Source organism: Molossus molossus, unplaced genomic scaffold (assembly GCF_014108415.1).
Source record: "Molossus molossus isolate mMolMol1 unplaced genomic scaffold, mMolMol1.p scaffold_m16_p_4, whole genome shotgun sequence".
NCBI lineage: Eukaryota > Metazoa > Chordata > Mammalia > Chiroptera > Molossidae > Molossus > Molossus molossus.
The window spans coordinates 3965445-3974420 of record NW_023425377.1 but is presented as its reverse complement, the minus strand read 5'-3'; the positions used below and the strand labels follow the sequence as shown (position 1 = coordinate 3974420).

General features: G+C 46.4%; 1 protein-coding gene across 3 annotated transcripts in view; it reads left to right on the top strand.

Annotated features, from left to right (window-relative positions):
• The first annotated feature begins 348 nt into the window (after positions 1-348).
• Positions 349-8976, top strand: part of BAIAP2L1 (BAR/IMD domain containing adaptor protein 2 like 1) — a 79627-nt gene continuing 70999 nt past the window's right edge. For all 3 annotated transcript variants that reach the window (XM_036240443.1, XM_036240442.1, XM_036240441.1), the window contains exon 1: positions 349-394. The gene's annotated coding sequence lies outside the window, so the exon portion shown is untranslated. The remainder of the gene's footprint in view (positions 395-8976) is intronic.

Below are 8976 nucleotides of genomic sequence, written 5' to 3'. Positions count from 1 at the left end.
GGCTTCAGGTGGTGCCGCTCCGCCCGCCGCGGCCCCGCCCCGCGGCCCCGCGGCCCCGCCCCCCGCCCCTCAGGTGGGGCCGCCCGGCCGGGCGCGCTCGTCCAGCTGGCGTCAGGCCGCGTCTCCTCAGCTCCGCGGCTCCTCGCGGTCTTCCGCGGCGGCGCTGCAAGTTTTGACACTTTGGCGGCGGAGACGCCCGCCGGCACTCGCGGGCCCACGGCTGTGGCGGCGGCCGACCCTCGAGGGCCCCTCCGCCGCGCCCCGGAGCTCCCGCCGCCCAGGGTCGGGCGGCCACGAGGCCCGGCCGCGACCTCCCGCGCTCGCCCGGCCGGCGGCTGCAGCCATGTCGAAGGGGCCGGAGGAGGTGAACCGGCTCACCGAGAGCACCTACCGGGTACGCGGCCGGGGGAGCGGGAGGCCGGCGGGAGGGCGCTTCCCCACCTGGGGCGAGGACGGGACCTGCCGCGGGACTGGCCTCCCCTCCCCCCTCGCGCCGCGCGCCGGAGACGCCCGAGGAGGGGCTTCGTCCACGGCCCGACGTTCGGGGAGTTGGGGGTCTGCTCCCAGCGGCGCCTCGGAGGGCGGACTGCGCGGCCGGCGGGGGGGGCTCCAGGGACGCGGCGCCAGGTGCGGGCCCGGGACCGCGCGGACGGCCGGGGCGGGGGCTCCAGGTGTGAGCCCGGGGCTGTGCGGGGGGCTGGGGAAGGGGGGTGCCAGGTGCGGGCTCGGGACCGTGCGGACGGCCGCGGGGGGGGGGCTCCAGGTGCGGGCCCGGGGCTGTGCGGGGAGAGGGGGGCGCCAGGTGCGGGCCCGGGACCGTGCGGACGGCCGGGGTGGGGGGAGGCTCCAGGTGCGGGCTCGGGGCTGTGCGGGGGGAGGGGGGCGCCAGGTGCGGACCCGGGACCGTGCGGACGGCCGGGGTGGGGGGAGGCTCCAGGTGCGGGCTCGGGGCTGTGCGGGGGGAGGGGGGCGCCAGGTGCGGACCCGGGACCGTGCGGGGGGAGGGGGGCGCCAGGTGCGGGCCCGGGGCTGTGCGGGGGGAGGGGGGCGCCAGGTGCGGGCCCGGGGCTGTGCGGGGGGAGGGGGGCGCCAGGTGCGGGTTCGGGCTGTGCGGGGGGAGGGGGGCGCCAGGTGCGGGTTCGGGGCTGTGCGGGGGGAGGGGGGCGCCAGGTGCGGGTTCGGGGCTGTGCGGGGGGAGGGGGGCGCCAGGTGCGGGCCCGGGGCTGTGCGGGGGGAGGGGGGCGCCAGGTGCGGGCCCGGGACCGTGCGGACGGCCGGGGGGAGGGCGGGCTCCAGGTGCGGGCCCGGGGCTGTGCGGACGGCCGGGGGAGGGCGGGCTCCAGGTGCGGGCCCGGGGCTGTGCGGACGGCCGGGGGGGGGGGGGGGGCTCCAGGTGCGGGCCCAGGACTGTGCGGCGGGAGGGGGCGCCAGGTGCGGGCCCGGGGCTGTGCGGGGGGAGGGGGGCGCCAGGTGCGGGCCCGGGACTGCGCGGAGCTCGGCCTGGCCCGCGCCCTCTGGCCCCCCGCCCGCCGAAGTGGGCTCGGCTGTTCCCCCCGACCCTGTCCGAGGTTCCCGGACGCCCCGGGTTTTCACGCCGCCGACCGAACCCTAAGGAATGATGGCCGTTCTCCTACCTGCCACTTATTGTGAGAATTTTTCCACAAACAGGCATAGGCTTCGCATTGGGGCCAGTTGAGGGAGTTTAAGTACTTATAAATGAATTCCAGTGGAAACGAGATACGCGTTTAATCGTCTGCTATTAATAGAATACAAAACAACTTTTGTTTTCATTCGGCCGAGGCTCGCGGAACCCCTGAGACTTTTTCACGTTTCCACATTCATTTGTAGTCACTTTTCAGGCCCACCGTGTGGTCATTTTTATGGACTTTTTTTTCTCTCTCTCTCTCTCATCCTAAAATTTGGTTTCTAGATTTGCAAGGTCTGCATGAATTCCTGAAACCAGGGTTTATTGACTTTTGTTGGATGGGAATGTTAAAAGAGCGTGGAAATATATTCATTATCTTTTGAAGCTCAAAAAATTTGATTCCGTCATCTGAATACGAAAGTCCTGTAACGTGAATTATGATTTGTAGACATATAGACGCGGTTGACACGCCGTTTGGGGGCTCAGTAAGTCGCTGTGACCAAAATCTGTCCCTTGTTCATGTGTTGCCTTAATAGAGGGCGTTTAGAAATCCCAGATATCTGAATGTTAAAGTTTAACAGGTGTATCGAGGTTGTTAATATTTAAATGTTCCTGAAGATGATGTGGATCAGAAAATGTGCGGTCTTTTCCAAGTGTGTAAATGAAACATTCTTACTCTTCTGAGACTTTGGGAGTAGTAGCGACTCTGATGACTGTCAGTTAAGGAGAAACTATGCAGTTGAGGAATGCAGATGATTGCTAATTTCAGGCAGTCTTTTTCCGCAGGGCCACGAAAGCTTTAAAAAGTGAACATAGATTCCTCGCCCCCTGCCTCCGAGAATCAGGCACACATATCTTTTCAATCTGAGTGGAGATAACAACTTGAGACAAGCATGCAGGTGCTCCCAAGTAACATGCTCTGCTTTTTCATCCACTTACTCCTGACTTTCACTTTTAGTGATGACTCAGTAGAGGGGCTGTGTACTCCAGTGAATTACAGCACCTCAAATGCCAACCACTTTGGCATGTTGCCTTACTCAAGAAACCGGAGCAGGAGGGGAAAAGTGTGGAATTCATAGTTTGGTTATGTGTATTTGTAGATGTAAGGCAGTGTAAATAATTTTCATATTTTGAAAGGTTACACAACACTGAAGATCAGAGCCAGCACGTTACTTTCCATTCCCAGGTGTTTTCAAACGTGCTAAAAGCTCACAGATGTTTGTTGATTGACTCTAATCACTATTTCCTCGTTAATGTTTTAGGAGCATGTTTTTTATGTTGAGATGGTGGAATAAGAATTTACAGCCCTAGCCCTGGCCGGTTTGGCTCAGCAGTTACAGTGTCAGCCTGCGGACCAATGAGTCACGGGTTCGATTTCTGCGAAGGGCAGGTACCTTGGTTGCGGTTCATCCCGGCCCTGGTCCAGTCGATGTGGCTTTATCACATCAATGTTTCTCTTTCTCTCCCTCCCTTCCTCTCTATCTGATGATAAATAGAAAAATATCCTGGGGTGAGGAATAAAAAAAGAAAAAGACAAATTTACAGCGCTAGACAACAAGTTTATATATAATCTATGAAGTGAATGCTGCTAGCTCATGTTTTGGCTGTGATGGAAATTACGCAGTAACATTTTACATTCACAGGTCTAACTGAAAGCCTGAAATTCTTTCACCTCCTGCTCATTGGGTTCTTGCTCCCCCTGACGCCGCCCCACTACCAAAGCTGAAAACAATTTAAGCCTAATATGGTAAAAATCTACTGGCAGTGTTGATGAGTCTACCTAGTTCTTTTTTAAAAGAGGCTTCTTTTATGTTACCTAGCAATCTACGATGTTTTACTAAGAGAACCATAACCTAACCAGGTGTGTTTACAAAAGCCACCTGCAAATGAGATTTTATGGGTTTTAGGTTGTTGTTGTTGTTTTTTATAACACTCAAATTTCTTCAACTTTGAAATAAAGGAATAAATTCTTTAGAGAACATGGGGATTATAGAACGGTGTGTCCTCTGTATGCAGTATCAAATATCTTTCAACATTTATACATGCAGAGTTTTCTAAATATATACTTAGACAAATGATTACTGGAGAGCCATGCTAAATCCCAGAAGGATGTGTGTTTTACCACTTCACAAACAAATGGCATGATAATAAGCCCCAAGATGTCAAGTAATATCACTGTTGCTAATTAAGAATTAAACCAAAGATCCCTCCCCTTCCCCACACTTCAGTCTATAGTATGCCCATAATTTGCTGCTTGCTTGTGGCTTTGCATGGTTTTCTGATGAGTATATGCTTTAGTGGTACCAGGAAGAAGTAAAAACAAACAAAAAACAACAACAAAGAAAACCCCTAATTAAGAGTAACCACAACCTTCCTAGAAGTTAGAACTGTTAAAGTCTTAGGAAGTTGAGGAGGGATGAGTGTGACATCATCCAGGGTTGTCATACCTACATTAATCTTGCTAAAGCAGCAGTGAAGGGGGGAAATGACAAGAAAAGAAAGAGGTAAAGGGGACACAGAAGTCTTGATTTAAATATCACCTCAGAGAATCCTGCTCAAACAACTCTTTCAAATTGCAGACACCACCATCCATCTTGCAGCCCTAGCTAACTACCTTTTCCCCATAGCTCTTACTACCTTAGGGTATAATACATTTATTTATTATGTTTGTCCCTCTTCCCACACCAACTAGAATGTGAGATCCCAAAGGAAAGGCACTCTTTTGTTGTATTTGAACACTTAGAACAGGTCCTGGCACATAGTAGGTGTGCACGTGTGTTGAATAAATGGACATTTAGTAAGCACCTATCTTATGCCAGGCTCTCACCCTGCCTTGACACTTTTTATGGAGCGTTCGTTTCATTCTAAATATACATCAGACTTCAAGGTGGCTATGGATTTTGTTTGTTTACCATTAAGAAACTGAGTTCTATGCCCTGGCCAGTGCGGCTTAGTTGGTTGGAGTGTCATCCCATACACCAAAAGGTTTCAGGTTTGATCCCCTGTTGGGACCTGTTCGGGAATCAACTGACCGATGTTTCTGCCTCTCTTCCTTCCTTTCTCTAAAATAAATTTGAAAGAAAGAAAGAAACTGAGGAATCAACTGACCGATGTTTCTGCCTCTCTTCCTTCCTCTCTCTAAAATAAATTTAAAAGAAAGAAAGAAACTGAGTCCCAAAGCCAATGAGTGACCAGCACCCACATGCCATTTACCATGCCAGCCTCCATCCCTCCCATTTTTATATAGTAATTTAGTCTTTAGTGACTAACACACACACAAACCAATGCCTTTTTATAATTTGGTGATTTAAGATCTCACTGACGTTTTCTGTCATTCTGGTAATTCGTCATCATCGTGTTTTGAGCAAACTTTTTTTTTTTTTTTTTTAATAAGAAAATGAGGTGCTTTTGTTTCACTGGGAAAAGCAAGCAATCTCGGCATGTATACTAGGTTTTGTTTGCTTGTTTGACGGTTTTTATTTTCTCCATTTAATTGGGGATGTGTAAGTGAAAGTCACTGCCTGGTTGTTTTCCAGTGTGGACTGTGCTGGACAGGTCTAGCTTTTAAAGCTCTAAATTGTTTTTTATGTGTATTGCTGTAGCTTTATACAGTGTTTGATATCTTCATCTCTTCCCATCATGCTACTTTCTTCAAGTATGCTGAAGATAAAGTGGGATTTGCAAAAGCCTAGACAAGTTGCTCATGGCTCCATGGTGACTAGGGTAAGACTCATGTGCCAGGTAGTTGCAGAAGGGTTGCCAGGCATCCATATCAAACCAAACAGCTTAGTATTGTAGCTTTTTTGTCTGAGGAAAATGAAAATACAAAGCCAGACAACAGATGTCTTTTTCTGTCATCATATTTTTCTTGAGTGGAAAGAGGTTTTATGATAACATGATTGTCCTGCAGACAGAGCAGCAGCCTTTATTTTGAAGACTGGAACCACTTGGACAGGTGACACCATTCACAAGTGTCAGGTTGCTTTCGAATTTATGACATTATTCCAGTATTGGGCGTGAATTCTTACCCTGCACTCTGTTGTCCTGAGCCCCAGGTAGACTTGCAAGGTGATCTTAATGTGGGTGGAATTGCAACAAATTGGGTTTTTGTTTTCCTCAACATTCCACACAGCAGTTTCTTCTGCAGATCAAAGTAAAAATGATTCTAAAAGCACAAACATTAAATGAACTTATATTGGCATTTGCAAATATCTTTTAAATCTATTTCTAAAGCTTTTTTATTGATTTATAATATACAAACAGGGCCCTGGCTGGTGTGGCTCAGTCAGTAGGAGTGTCATCCTGGATTCAGTTCCCAGTCAGGGCACATGCTTAGGTTGTGGGTTCAATCCCCAGCCTCAGTCAAGGTGTGTGTAGGAGGCCACTGATCAATGTTTCTCTCTTTTTCCCTTTCCCTCTCTCTAAAAATCAATGAGAATGTCCTCGGATGAGGATTGAAAAAGAAAGAAAGTTGTGTTAGGTGTGTATAGCTCACTAAATTGTCACAAACTGAATACACTTATACATCCATCACCCAGATCAAGAAGCAGACCATGACCAGACCCCTGAAATTCTTCACATGCCCTCTTTCGGTCACGACCCCTCCTCCGAGATAACTACTCTCCTAACTTCTAACAGCACTGAAATTAGTTTAGGCCTATTTTGTCTGCCTTCTTTCACTCAATGTGTTTGTTGGATTCATCCATATTATGGTAGTAATTGTAGTTCATTCTTTTTGCTGTGTAGTATTCCACTGTGTGAATATGTCACACTTCTCTTGAGAGGCATGCGGATAGTTTTCAGACTATTTCTAGATATTATGAATAGTGCTGCTATGAACATTCTAGTACATGTCTGAAGGACATAGGTGTTCTTTTCTCTTGGGCATATACATAGGAGTGGATTTGCTGGGTTGTAAGGTATTTGAATATTTAGCTTTGGTAGAAACTGCCAAGCAGTTTGTAGATTGTACAATTTACATTCCCATCAACAGTATATCATAGTTCCTGTTGCTCAAACATTGATATTTTCTTTCCTTTTTATTTTGGTTTCTCTAATGAGTGGAAGGAAATAGAAAGTTTTAATTAAAAACAAAACAAACAAAACTGTTTGCTTCTGGCTTACTGGTTAGATGTCTGCAACCTCAGCAGGAGCCAGGTCTCCATAGGAGTTACTTAATGTCAGAAGACAGAGCCAGGACCCGGGAACATAGGGCTGAGAGAGGCCTTACAGTTGTGGTATTCAGTAGAATAAAACATACATTTAACTTTCTTAGACTCTAAAACTGTCATAGCTGAACACATCAAAAGGATTGTGTAAGAGATGTTGGAGGCATAGATATACACAAACTGGAATGCTGGGGGCATGTGGAGTTACAATTAATTGAATTTTCTTATTGATTATTAATGAAAGTACCTTTGACTTTTTTTTTTTTTTTTTACTTTTCTTGAAAATGTACCTACTGTTATAGGCACAATAGACTACTTTTTAAAAAGAATTTCAGTGACTTGTACTTGAATCAAGAGGTTTTAAAGCTAGTACTTTCTAGAGGAAATGTTATTTAAACTTAGATCTTCTCCCCACTTAGGTTGTACATGCTTGAGAACCAGTCTGCCCAATTATACTTCTTAGCATTTCCAACAGTCATTCATACTTTTATGTGTATGTTTTGGTTTTAATCTGTTTTTTAAACTATATTTTTCTCTGCTACTAGAAAAAAATTTTTTTAATTTATTGATTTGAGAGAGAGAGAGACATCAATTTGTTGTTCTGCTTATTTATGCATTCATTGGTCCATTCTTGTTTGTGCCCTGACCTGGGATCGAACCCACATCAGGACAATGCTCTAATCAACTGAGCTACCCAGCTAGTACTGCTGCCAGAAAATTTCCAAATTTTCTATTAATATTTATACTGCAAGTAAAAGCCCTGAAAGCCCACAACCCAGAGATAACACTATTAACTCTTGTTGTCTCTCTTCCCAGTATTTTTCAGTGCATTTGTCTTTGTCAATCAGTATTGTGTGCCTCGTTTTTATGAGTCCACAGAACTTTATTCTTTATCATAATTTATTGATCCAGTCCTCTGCTGGACACAGATCTTTGCCAGTACTTTGCTATTAAGGCACTGCAGTGAACATCACTGCAGGTAAAGCTTTGCACAGATCTGTGGTGGTTTTCTAAATTCTCAGGAGGGAATGTGGGCCAGAGAGTAGGTACATTTTAAAGGATATTTTGCTATACATTGCAAAAGTTCCTCCATAAAACATGCCCCAAATTATGCTGTAATCTGATTATGTGTGAATGAACCTTGTCTGAACCCCAATTGAGCAGATCTTTACAAACCACTTCCTTTTCTGTAACCTATAGAGGACTTTTTTAAAACAGTACTAAAACATACATACTTATAATATATAGTGGCTTATGGACATTGGCCAGGAGAACACCCTCTCCGTGTTCATGTCCACCACTGCTGGGTATCATTTCCTCCATAAACTTTGTAACTTGTAGGTGTGTACAGAGTAATTACAGCTCTGTGGCTTTTCAGGCCTGTATACTTCTATTTAATTCCACCTTGATTTTATTCTTCTATTTATGTTTTCCTGACTTTGAGTGTCTTTCTAACTTATCATTTTTTAAAAGGACTGTGTTCTGGTTGTAACAGCTGCCTCATATCTTGTGGATAAAGCTGAGACTTGTGTAAATGAGATAAAATGTTGTTGGTTTCTCTCTCGTTCAAAACTAAGTGAAAAATATTACCAGAATGTGTTTCCCAGCACAGGGAACAAAATAAATGAGCACCCCACTGGGACCTAACCAAGGGTTCACAGCCTTCTGCTCTAACTAGAGTTACCTGTGCTATAGAGAGAGCATCAGGCAGGGGAAGATGCCCTCAGGTTTGTTGCTTTTATTTATATGGTGCTTTGGAGGTTTAAAAGTCCCTAAACAGTAGCAATTTCTTCACTAAAAATATCAAAGCATGGTGGTGGTGAACTCTTGGGTAGGGTTGAAGGAGACTTTACTACTCACTTATAGTCTATCTTCTGGAGTGTTTACATTTTCTTTTGTGAGTGGATGACTTTTATAATGTTTAAGTAGCCTTTTTGTTTTTAAAACAGAAAACAATATATACCATTTTAATTGATAAAAAGTTTTAAAATCTGAAATGTGCCATTTTCTTTGTTTTGCAAATTGACGTTTTAAGGATAAACCTAATTTGAAATCTTAACTACTTTTCTCTTTAATTTTTACTTGTGGGGAGTACATTTCTAACGTTTACTCACCTGAGACTATGAATGGAGCAGAAAAAGAATTTTAAACTGAGAACCCCCC